The sequence below is a fragment of the Meriones unguiculatus genome, chromosome 2 (genome assembly GCF_030254825.1).
Source record: "Meriones unguiculatus strain TT.TT164.6M chromosome 2, Bangor_MerUng_6.1, whole genome shotgun sequence".
Lineage (NCBI taxonomy): Eukaryota > Metazoa > Chordata > Mammalia > Rodentia > Muridae > Meriones > Meriones unguiculatus.
The window spans coordinates 138,495,290-138,508,360 of NC_083350.1; positions in this window are offsets into that span (position 1 = coordinate 138,495,290).

Below are 13,071 nucleotides of genomic sequence, written 5' to 3' on the forward strand. Positions count from 1 at the left end.
AATATCAAACCATTGCAGCTGTAGAAAGGTGGGAACATACAGAAAAGACAGAGACAATAAAGTTTCATTCTACCACTCGGGTCTGTTAATCATTTTAATTTTCTCATTTATTCCCACTTTCTGTGTACATGGGCTGTGTATATGTTGAATTTATCGATTTTCTCTATCCCCAAACATGCAATCTGGTAGCTTGCTTTTTTCACTTTTGTGTTGTAATCACATAATTTAAAAACCCTTGACATTTTCTGTTTTATAGATCTGATATAAATATAAGTAATTCAGGCAAATTGCAGCAGCTTGATGTGTGATCTTTTTATAAAGACAGTTGAAGCTTTTTAATTTTTTTTAATTTATATTTTGAGCTATGCAATTCTCCCAAGGGAGCCATTTCTTTTCCTTCTGTGATCTGTAATTCCACTGTGTGCTGTCAGGGAGCGGAGGAGAACTAATGATTCTTATCATTTAACTCAAAATTTGGAACATACAATATCTTTTGTTTTCTCTAGTCCTTCCTACCCAAATGATGATTCTGTTCTGTACTGTTCTATTTGGAAAACAATAAACTGTTGTTGGTTTTTTGAGACAGCGTTTCTCTGTCTAACAGGATGGCCCTGGCTGTCCTGGAGCTCAGCTTTGTAGACCACGCTGGCTTTGAACTCACAGAGATCCGTCTGCCTTTGCCTCCTAGCATGCTGGGATTATAGGCTGGTCTTACTCTTTCCTGTTTTTATCTGGTCAAGGATACAGTAGGACCTCTCCTTCACTTACACTGTACTCTCCTTCCAACTGCAAACAGCTCTTTTGTGTTTCTGCATTTCTCTTGTAAGACTTAAGAAACTTCACAACTTGCTTCCTGTATTTTTCTGTTCTTCTCCCTAAAATATAAGTTCCATGAGGGCAGGGATAGAGTCACTATTATATTCCTCAGTGTCTAGGAAAACACTGGCAACAATCCTGTAACAACGAACACTGAATAAATCTCTTCTAAAAACTTGTCCAAAAGTTCCTTATAGTTTTGTTTTAAGGGGAAAAAAAAAAAAAAAATATATATATATATATATATATATATATATATATATATATATATATATGAAAGGCAGTGCTACTCATTTGGGAGAGAAATGGCAGCCAAATAGAAACGAGACTGCAAGGTCAAGGCAAGAAATGGCTGAGAAGAATTCCTCATTACCACCACCAACGGCATAAACAGGCACTGAGCCATTTTCTATGAGTAATAAATCAAAGAGGGGATCCAGAACTCTTAACTCTTAGGTTATTTGTAGAAATATTGGCCATTATTCATGCTGCTGTCCACAATAGGGAGCTATGGGGAGTGGTTACCGAGAGTATAAAAGATGATACAGTGTTCGGGGAGGGTAGTTGAGGACAATTAGGAGGCTGCCACAGTAATTGTTCCGTGAGTAACCAAAACCTGATGAAGACAATGATAAGGAGGGGAAGAATTCCAAACATCTCCGTTGACAATCAGCAGGTGGGTGAGTGACCAACCAAAAGGCATGTCTGGGATGCATTCAAGGCTTCTAGCGTGACTGAGCAAATAGTGTAGTTAACAAAATTAAAGCTGAGTAGTGAAAGGTAAAGATGTTGCTGGGGAAATGGAGATTTCTAGTTCAATGCCAAGTGCAGATATCTAGAAGAAAGCTAGAAATGCATATTCATGTAATATTTTAGCATTAAGCTGAAAGTGTGGCTGAGATTCTCCAGCAGTGGTTCTTGGAGTATTTGATGTCCATTGTGCTTGCTGGCCTTCTAAGCTTTCATCTCCTGTCCCTTCTGCCTTTGTGGGCTGGTGGGAAACAACCCCCTAGTCAGGAAGAGAACGATTATGTCTTGAAAAACAAACAAAAACAAAAGGACTTAGGCCAGTGGGAGAGTTGGTTATATCTGAGTAATGAAATGGAGATAGGTAGCTGAAGTAGATCCAAAAGAAGGGTGCAGTCAGATTTGGGAGAGAAATGGCAGCCAAATAGAAATGAGGCTGCAAGGTCAGGGCAAGAAGATCAAGATCAAGGCTGAAGGAATTAGATTTTACAGGATTTTGAAGACAACCTTAATGACTTTGAGTTTTACTCTAAGTAAAATAGGTTTTTACTTTAAGTAAAGTGGGTTTGTCAGTGTGAATTATGGTGGAAGAATGACATGTATTGAAAGTAGAGCATGGGAGCAGAAGCTGGATTGAAGGAAAGAACTTGTGAGAGGTGAGGGCTTTCATTGTGTGGTTGCTGTAGATGTGGTAGGAAAAACGCTTGGGTTCTAGTGAGCGAAGAAGAATCAAAATGACTCTAAAGTGTTGTGACTTTTAGAATGTATCCAGTAGCTTTTCTGACTTATGCTAGAATAACCTTCCTTTTGTAAAACACACTGCTAAGATTTTTGGCTTGGTTAGAATAAGCTTGCAACTTACTAAAGTGGGAAAGATAAGCCTGGAAGAAGTTTCCCGTGGAAAGATAGGAACGAGACGTTTGATGTTGAGAATGTGGTGCTGATGTTCGGAAGTCTGGTGAAGACCTAGGTGAATAGGTGGATGCTCAGCTAGCTTTAAGAGAAACGGAGAATGTATCACCCCCAATGATAGCATATTGGTATATGGAGTGTTTTGACCTGAAAGAGTTATGAAAAGCAGACAATGGAAGAGTTCTCTGCCTTTCTATTACCCACCTAGAAGACCAGGACATACATGTGCTTTGGTAGTGCCTCCTTCTCTAATCCTGAACAGGGAAGGGAAGCATCCCTTATCTGGCCAGTGATGGAGGTAACATGTTGATGAGTCTACGCGAACAATTCTTAGCAAGGATTATAAAAACCCAGATGTTCTACCTCCCGTACTTTTTTTGGCCATGCTCCACAATTTTATAATTTTTTGTTAAAAATGATAAAATCTCTTAGTGCAATTACTGCTTGATTTTCCACCTGTTAGCTGAGGGGCATGCTGGGAACTGAGCAGGGATATTCTCACTTTTTTTTCCTGTTAACCTTTCATGATTTATCAGAATGTTTTTCTGCTAATTTTCTTTTAATCAAAGGGCCTCATTATAGAATCTAAGAGGGCAAGGGAAATTCTGTTGTTGTTCTACAGAATAACAAGAGCATACATGATACTGAAACTCAAAAACAAGAACACGAGGTATCTTTTTTTCTTTCCTCAGGACCCCTCACAGCCTTCTGCTTTTCTTTCTACCTCTCTAACCATTTCTTTTTGATTTTTCTTTCTGGGTCGTCTCTGCCACTCACCCAGCCAATGTTGGGGTGCCCACAGTAGCTCCTCCTATCCAGGGGTTTCCCGGCCACTCCTGTAGATCCTCCTCATCGCCCTAGCACACTTGCATTCCTCTACACACTTTCCCCAGGACATTCCTCATGCTCTGATTGCCTATGTTTGTCTCTGGGCCTCATAGCTTCATTATAGGACTTCCTCTGAAACTCAGAACTTCCCCAGCTGTGAGAGAATAGGTACATTTCATTCTTTAGACTTGATTTTGTTAAAAATGTTTTTTGAACGTTAGAAAACTCATTACCCTGCTCTGCTAAACAAAATTCTCCATCTAAATTTCTTTTCTGGATGACTTAAGAATAGAGGATAATTGGAAAACTCTGCTTCTTGGGGTATATACCATTTCAGAAAGCAGAAGTGAGAAATATGTTCCCATTGATAAGTTTGTGCCATCTAGAACCTGATACTACTTATTTTTTTGTTTTGTTTTAAATACTTTCACTAGAACTGTTTTATATGGTTAACAAATATATATGAGACCCGATGTAAACAATGGCCATTCCCTTTTTGCCTTTAAAACAAAACAAAACATGCTAGTTAGTGTTTGTCAACTTGACACTGGTCACCTGGGAAGAGGGAACCTCAGTTGAGGAATTTCCTCCATCAGATTGTCCAGTGGGCAATTCTGAGGGTCATTCTCTTGGTTAGTGATCGTTGGGGAAGAGCCCAACCTACTGTGGGTAGTGCCATTCCTGGGCAGGTGGACCTGGGATATAAAAGAAAGCAAGCTGATAGCATGTGGTAGCTCACACTTTGAACCCCAGCTCTGGGGAGGCAGAGGCTGGTGGATCTGTGTGAGTTAGAGGCTAGTGAGTTCCAGAGCAGCCAGAGATACACGGTAGGACTTTCACCACAAAGAGTGTGTGTGTGTGTGTGGGGGGGGGATGGGGAAGGAGGGAAGAAGACAAGAAAAGAAAAAGAAAGAGAGCAGAGTAAGTTAGTAAGCCAAATTCCTCCTCTGCTCCAGTTCCTGACCCTGTGTTGTTGCACTGAATTCCTTCCATGTCTTTCCTTGATGAGAGACTGTAACTTATAAGCCAAATATACCTTTTTCCCCTCAAGTTGCTTTTGGTTAGAATGGTTTATAAACCATTATAAACAACAGAGAAGCAAATAAAAAAATGAAATATGTTGTTAATAAATCAGTGAATTAGTACTGCTGTCAAAACAAAAATAAATTTAATATAAATTATAATAGGCCTAATTTTGTGTGAAATTTAATTGTTAAAAAGAGTTGATTCTTTGAATTCCTAATAAAAATGACATCTATGGGGCTGGAGAGATGGCTCAGAGGTTAAGAGCACTGTCTGTACTTCCAGAGGTCCTGAGTTCAGTTCCCAGCAACCACATGGTGGCTCATAACCATCTATAATAAGATCTGGTGCTTTCTTCTGCCCTGCAGATGTACATGCAAACAGAACATTGTATACATAATAAATAAATAAAATATTTTAAAAAAATGACATGTAGGGTTGGTAGCAAGCACCTTTAATCCCAGTCCTCAGGAGGGAGAGCAGGCAGATCTCTGAGTTCAAGGTCAGCCTAGTCTACATAATGAGTTCTAGGTTAGCCAAGGCTATATAGAAACCCTGTCACAAAAGAACTAAAACAATAATAACAAAAAAATTCCCATAATACCAAATCAAAACAACAACAAAAACACAATGAAATATACCTATTGAAAAACTGTAACAAACTCATTTTATACTGAGATTCAGAACATTCATAAAATCATTTTGTGTCTTAGCTGAAATAGTAATTGCTTTGTTGCTTGCAATAAAAATCTTAATGATATTTTTATTTACATATAGGTTTCTCTTGTTTTTTAAGTTTTTATTCTATATACGTCAAGATTCAGTAAAGACAGAGGAACCATGTCTTTAGTAAGAAAGAGATGTCATTAAAGAAATTGGATACTTTTAAAACTACTTAGAGGTTGAAGGAGAGGCTGGGCCTGCCTGGAGGCCTTGGGGAAGAGACTGGGCAGGGGAGTGAGTTCAAGACAGCAATGCTGCCTTTGGCACACTGCCTGAGAAGCTGTGATCCAGTTACCAGGAATCTGAGACTGGAAATTTGCTTGTGGTGCTTTTCAGGCTGCTCTTTCTCCCTCAAAGATAGGAAATGGACCACTCCTCATTATGGGACTAGTCTCCGATTTTATCAGATCTGGAAGTCTAAAGGCAGCCTGGGTAATGATGTGGGGCTGACAAGTGCCACTCCACTGTCCCCAATGCCACAATTTCTTTCTTAGCGTGACCATCTGGGCCTACCTCTCTTCTCTCCTAGGGATACATTTGAAATCTTAGCTCGCACTTGGACCCTCTTTCAGTATGCAGTTCATAACCATGCAGTTCTGATATTTTCTTTCCCCTTCCTACTTGTTACCTGTCTCAGCTAAATGAGTGTTAGTGGGAGAAAACAAAACAAAACAAAACAAAACAAAACATGAGGGAAATATCTTCTGGCACTTTAGTCAGATTTTTTTTTTCTTAGAAAAACATAAATAATTCTTTTAGAATGCTTTCAATATTGCCCAAGGCTCTGTGGTCTGTGTAACCCTTCATGGAATTTAAAGAGAACCATTTTAAGAGGTTCTCCTAGGTTTGGCTAAAGAAACATTTCACCGTGCAAAATTCCTAGAGTCTAGGAACCAGTCATTTTTGCTTGACTTCTTAGAGACCTGTGAAGAGACCCTCCTAACCTACTTCCTGCCCAGACACTGAAGAGGAGAAGCAAGGTTTGGGAATCCTAAATCAGAAAGCATCTTTGAAAAGAATAGCCAACTGGCTCTCATAGGATGGTAGAATCTAGAACTTGCTTTCTGTGCAGACTAAACATCTGGAATAATATGGGGAAGCAGATTGGGATGATCAACTGGCACAGAGTTCTTAGGAGTTGTGGGTACCAAGTAAACCAGTGTGTCTAGACCTGTATATCACGTGAAGATCAACATTGTCACCTTAATTGTTCTCACAGGAGTTCCTGACTTGTGCCCACATGCTGATGTTCATTGGGTACACAGTACACAGTAATGTCGTATCATGAACAAAGAGTAACAGGACAAAAATCCACACAGGTGGGGCATTTTATCTAGTTATCTAAATAATTTGCTGTAGGCTTTTATAACTAGCAATTATTAATCTGCTGTCAAATCAAGTTATTAGTCATTCATGTGTTTCCCTTAAGGGTACACATTTAAGAAAGTTCTAAAGTAGAATGTCATATTCTCTTCTTCTAGAATTTATTTTTATGTCTGTGGGTGTTTTGCCTGCATGCACGTCTTTGCACAAGGGTGCATGGGCCCTGTGAATGCCAGAAGAGAGGACCGAAGCCCCTGAAACCAGAGTTACAGATGGTTGTGAGCCACCATGCTGGGAATTGAACCTGGGTTCTCTTGAAGACCATCTCTCCAGCTCAAGTTCTCCCCCTCCCCTGGTGAACGAAACTCAGTACATTTGAAATGGTATGCCTCAGGGGGAACAGAGAAGTGAGAGTAGTAGGTATGGCCACATAACTCTTCTTAAGGATTTAACTTTAATATGCGTATATGTATGTATGGGGGTGAGTGCATGTTCCCCCAGTGTCCAGAAGAAGGCATCAGATCCCCTGGATCTGGAGTTACAGGCGGTTGTGAGCCACTCGGTGGTGATGGGAACCAAAACTTAGGTCCTCTGCAAGAGTAATAAATGCTCTTAACTGCTGAGCCATTTCTCTAGCCCCATGCTTTCCTGCAACTCTTAAGAAAAGGGACTTCAGATCTTGATGTTTGCATTAGCTGAGTGACAGTGTCTTCCCTAAATAGATTCTTCTTGGGAATTAACAGTTTCCAAGATGGTATACTTAGTACACAGTAGTTATAAGCAGGGATCTATTCACATTGCTACCAGGACAGATCAGGATTGCTAAACCACTTTTATATATAGTTGTTATTTTGACTTTTAATTTTTGGTCATAAGTGCTGAAAGCCTAGAATATGCTTTTCTAAATTTCCACATAATTTGCTTAATCGAAAGAAATGATTGTTTGTCTAGTCTAGGTGCAAGCTTCCAAAGGAGGGAAGCAACCAACAGTCCTACCCAGCTATGATGCTTGTGAAACAACAATGGCCAGCACGGCACAATAATCCTAGCAGTGCAATACTGGCATGCATTTCTCGGCTGTAACCAACAAACCAACAGCTTTCTAATTGGACTTAAGACTCATTCGGGAAGAGGAAAGTCATGGCTGGATACTGGAATCCTAGTGAGCAACCTAGGGCTAATGAAGCCATGTATCTTGGAGGAGAACCTACAACCATCAGTTTCCTAAACCAGCTATCTCCCTGACGACCTTCTAAATACCTGTCCTTACACTGACAGACGAGGGTAGTTCTTACCCTTCATTGAAGAAACTCTCTTTGTGACAGATGGAGACGATTACAGAAACCACAACCACTCAAAATACAAAGTCGTGGAGCCCATTCCTCAGGATGGATCTACAACACAACTTCCAAACCTAAGTCTTAGGGGTCCTTGGAAAAGAGGGAAAGATCTCGAGAGTTGGAAGAGTTTGAGGCTGTTTCTCCTCGGAATGTCAGAAGTTTACACCCATACAATCTCACCAACATGACTGTCTAAACACGAGTTGAGCAGGAACAACAACAGGCATGAAAAAGTAGATAGTGGAAAAGCCCTCCATGCCTCAACCCGACACAAAGAACTATAGGCAACTAAGGAATAATGTTGAGTTGGAGAAATAGTCTTCCCCAGGGAAAAGCACACCAGCTGGTTGTCCAAAACTAAGTGTTCAACTCTGAAAACAGATGTACAAGTAACATTATACAGGCTGAGCAAATTGTGTTTAAAAAATATGTGTGTATGTGTGTATATATGTAAACATATCAATAATTAATGAAAAGAGAGGCCATGAATTTGAAAGAGAGCAAAGAGGGGTGCATGGGAGGGTTTACGGAGAGGACAAGGAAAGGGGAAAAGGTATAACTATCATAATCTAAAAAAAATAATTAAAATACTTTTAGAGTAAAGGCATTTCTCTTAATTAATATGTATTTAAGCTCTATAGAAAGCAATATTATAGTAAATGAATTTTGTTCAGCTGCTCTTTTGTCCTTTTCTCCCTCCCTCAATCCCTCCCTTCCTTCCTTCTTTTCTGCCTTGCCCCCCGCCCCTGCCTTTGAGGGTCTCACCTTGTAGTGCTCTCTGTCCTGCAGCTCTCTGTTGACCAAGCTGGTTTCCAGTTCACACAGATCTGCCTCTGCCTCCCCAGCAGTGGGATTATAGGTGTTCACCACCACATCTGGGTCAGCTGCAATTTTTTAAATTAAATTTTTATCATTTCAAATTTTCTCACGTGAAATACTTTCAGACTTATTCAGAATGTTAGAAAGTTGCAAAAAAAAAAAAAAAAAAAAAAAAGGTGATGAATTCCCATATCTTCTTAGCTCTGAAAACCTGGGTTCTACAGATTCGAAGAGCTTACACCATTTCAAAACCATGAATTGTCCTCAGCACAGCATTATTAACTAATCCATGTGTCTCCTTCAGAATCTGTCAGCTGTTCTAGTGCGGCCCTTCCAGAATTCATTCAGAGCTCTGAGGCTGCATGCAGGGATCTTAGACCCTTGGTCTCCTTTTCCCTGGTTTTTCACTTTGCCTCTCTCTTTCGTGACTTTGACCCTTTATAGAGAGGACCCAGCTGTTATTTTCTAGAATGCCGCTCAGTTTGGATTTTCTGATGTTTCTTTATAATTAAATTCAGGGCGGACATTTTGGCCAGGGCGCGGTGCTTTCCTCGTGTGTCCTGTCAGGGGGAACATAGCTAGCAGAATTGGAGTTGCCTGAAGTTACCACTGTCCAGTTCTTTTCCTTGAAATGACTAAGAATCGTGTAAGGGGATACTCTGAAACGATGGAGATACTCTGATTTTCATCACTTTTTAAACTACTTCTAGCTTCTTTAACCCATCGTCAGAAAATAATTATTACTGTGGGCTTTTGCCAAATGCTGTGGCTGGTCCACCCAGTGAGACGCCATCGGAGAAAGCAGATTGTCTCTTGCCAGCAGGTGTCAGTTACAGAGAGCTTCTCGGTTGGGGGTGGGAGCCCGTGTCCATTTGTCCCTCCCTCTCAATGCTGGGAGCCTATCTGGCTTGAACCTATGCAGGTTTTGTGCCTGTTGCGAAGTCTCTGTGAGCTGAAATGTGTGTCCTCATTTTTGTTGTCTCTGGAAGACGCCGTTTCCTTGGAGCCATCCACCCCATCTGGCTCTCACACGCTCTCTGTCTCTTTTTCCACATAACTCCCTGAGTCCCGAGGGGAGGGATTTGATGAAGACATCCCTTTTAGGGCTGGTTGCTACAAACTCTCTCACTCTCTGCATGGTGTCCAGTTGTGGGTCTCTGTGGAAAAAAAATCATTTCTAAATATGTGCAGGGTTTCAAATGTCTTTGGTAGGCAGCAGTGAGAGTGGGCGCTGGTGATACCTTACATCGCTCTCCACCCAGACACTCCAGATGCCAGTATTTTCCTTTTCTTTCTTTCTTCTTCTTCTTTTTTTTTTTTTTTTTTTTTTTTTTTTTTTTTTTTTTTTTTTTTTATGAAATTCATTTATTTACTTGTTTGTTGAGACAGGCTCTTGTCACACAGCCTGGGAGGCTCACATTTGTCAGCCTCCTGAATCTGTTTTCCAAGGTGCCAGGTGGAAAATTTTTTCATTTATTTATGTATTTATTTGCATTCTAATCCTAAATTTATTCAACACAGTCCTTTCACTCTACACAAGTACAAACACAACCTTCTCTAAAATGCTACAAAGTTATAAAACTCAAAACAAGTTTTAGAGTACTGACTGTACAATAAAAGCAAAAAGAGGCAATGCTCACGTTGCCACAGCTAACCTGCAGCATCACAGTGAATTGCAGGTAATAATGGGGTGGGTAGGTTCCTTGAGGACCCTGTAGAACTGGCTCACCAATTTTATAGAGTAACAGAGATACTGAGAGACCAAAAGATAAAGCAGCAGCTATCATTAAGACCTAAAGTAGGTGAGGTAAAGAAGTTTAGTAATGCCCTGAGGGGAGAGCTACCTCACTGCATTCTTTCCCCACCCACTAGAGATACAGTTGCTAGGAAACTGGACCATCCCCCTAGGGAGGGACACCTGGTCATGGTCAATGGTCTGGGAACCTTCCTATAGCCAATCGATTCAAAATGTAGCATCTTGACCAATAGATGCTTGCCAGGAAGGAATTGCCCCTGCCTTGGGCATGCTGGGAGGGACCAGAATCTATAAATCACCCAACTAACCTGGGGACGGCACACTCAGCTCCCACCCTTCAGCGGTGAGTGTTGTGGGCCCAAGCTGCAGCTTGTAATTTACAATAAAAAGACCCTCATGTGTTTTGCAACGGAGTCGATTCCTGTAGATCTTTTGGGGGCTCGCGAACTGGGTGTAACATTTGGAGGTCCCACCGAGATTCCAGAGCCCCCCAAGACCTCAGGACTGATCCGGAGGGTCTCATACCAGCTGGTAAGTGTCGTGTCTGTGTCTCAGTCTCCATCGCTTTGTGTGGTGTGCAGTGTTCCCGTTGGCACCTATCTTCTGAATTCTGTTCTGCCTCGAGGCATCTGACTAAATGTGATTTAGACAGACGTGTCAAACAATCACAGTCACTGAAATTGGGAGAGACGTCCCCCAACTTCATCAGTATCTGGAGGTGGTCTAGAACCACCCACCACTCTGAGGCTTCTGTGGCAGAGGAGCCAGAGTGGGAATCTGAAGGTCTGTTTTTAATTTGGCCAGCTGGTGGGTGTTTTTTGTCTCAATGTCTCTGTGCAGTATTTGTTTGTGTCTACCTTCTGTTTTCTGTTCTGAAAGGCCTCACGAAACTTGTTTAAAATGTGTGCGTATGTGTTTATTAGATCTATGAACGCATATGTATAGGTTACCACGTGGTATGTGAAGTGCCTCAGTGCCTCACCGCCATCTTGACTTTACCATGTGGGTTATAATGTGACCGCCATCTTGGTATGGGTAAAAAAAAAAATAAGGGAACCTTGGTCAAATAATTCTCATTTCTTTCTAGGTTAAAAGGATGAGTTATTTTAAATTGGTATTGGTTTTAGAAATTAAATTGCTTACACTGGTAAATTCTGGTTTTAAAATCTGGTTTTGACTTTTAAGATTATGGTTATGCCTTGTGACTTCTCTCCTACAAAAGGGGTACTTTATTTTGATATTGCAAAAACAGGTTTTAAAAAAATTGTTTAAATGTTTAAGGCTATAAAATGTTTAAAGTTTATCAGGCATTTGGGTATGACAATGATCTTGGGCAGTCTAACAGAAAATTTGAAAGTTTCTCGATACTTTGGGGGAGAATAAAAATACTTTGGTATTTATTTTATCAATTTTGCTAAATGAAACCAAGCTGTATGGTTTGCACTAATTGAAAAAAATTGCAGTTCTTAGAATGTATCTTGTGGAGAGCTGTTTGTTAAGCTGCTTTGTTTATGGAAAAACATATTTTCACCTAGTTCCTTAAAACTTGTTCTAGTTCCTTAGAGTTTATGTTACCTTTATATTACCTGCTACAGGGAAGTTATTTTAAAAAGAATTTGGCAGTTTCAGAACTCCTCTTTGTATTAATGTAACTTTTTTTTTTTTGCTTTGCCTATAAAAAAGCAAATCGTAGACTCTGGGCTCCAGCAGGATCATGTCAGAATGGAAAGGATTTTGATGAGAGTTTTATGTTGTCTGAAAAGCAAGAAAGAAAGCAAAAAAGTAAAAATGTCTGTTTAAGCCAGAGAAAGGAAGCTAGGAACCTGAAGGTATATAGGATGTTGCAGAAAGCTAGTGAATGTATTATAAAAAGCCAGAGAGTCAATATGATCTGAGAAAAAAACTGTATTTAAATGTTATACTTCATTTAAAAGGCTGGTAATTCCTCATTGCAAAATGTTTTTTATGCTCTTTTAAGGGGAAAGAATTCTGGCTGATAGGTTTGGTATGGCTAAAATAATTCGTACAGTTTAAAATTGCTCTGTACTGTTCTGTTATGCAGTTGATTCTAAAACTTATTTGATCACTATGTTAAAACTTTTGGTTGTGGGGGATTGTGAATGCTCCACAATGGTTGCTGTATCATCAGCAACACCTAATGGATATGTTTGGTATTGTCAGTCACAGCCTGTGCTAACACGTGGCTAGCTGCCATGATGGTTCAGGGATAGAGAGCGCATGAAGCTGTAGTTTTGCTGCCATATTTGTTTAGGGATTCCAGCTGAGTTCAGTTACACGTGGCCAGCTGCCATGCTAGTCCAGAGATAAATAGGGTGGAGCCATGAGTTTTCGATCATCTTTATTTAGGTCTGTGAGTTATGTTCAGTCCTCTGATTAGTGCTAAATGCAAAGCTTTTTACTGTTCAATTTTAATGCAAGTAGTAGGAACAGCAAGATTTGCTAGCCTCTCTATGAACTGTATCTGATTAAAAGGTTTGCTTTAGTTTTAGTTCAGAAAGAGCAGACTTAAAGTTATGCTAACAACTGCATTTGGTTAAGATGTTGAGCTTTACCTAGTGTCTTTGTTTAGGTTTTTTTTTTTTAAGATTAAGCCTAGGGCGGGTAACTATAAAGTTGCCTTTGTAAATCTACTTAAAATATATAGTCCTAGAACATGCATCTCAGAAATATGCTAAAATTAGAGAGTATAGCATTCTGTTTTATAGGACACAGTTTAGAGCAGATGATAAAAACAGAGTAACTCAGATATGCTGGCCCTCAAGC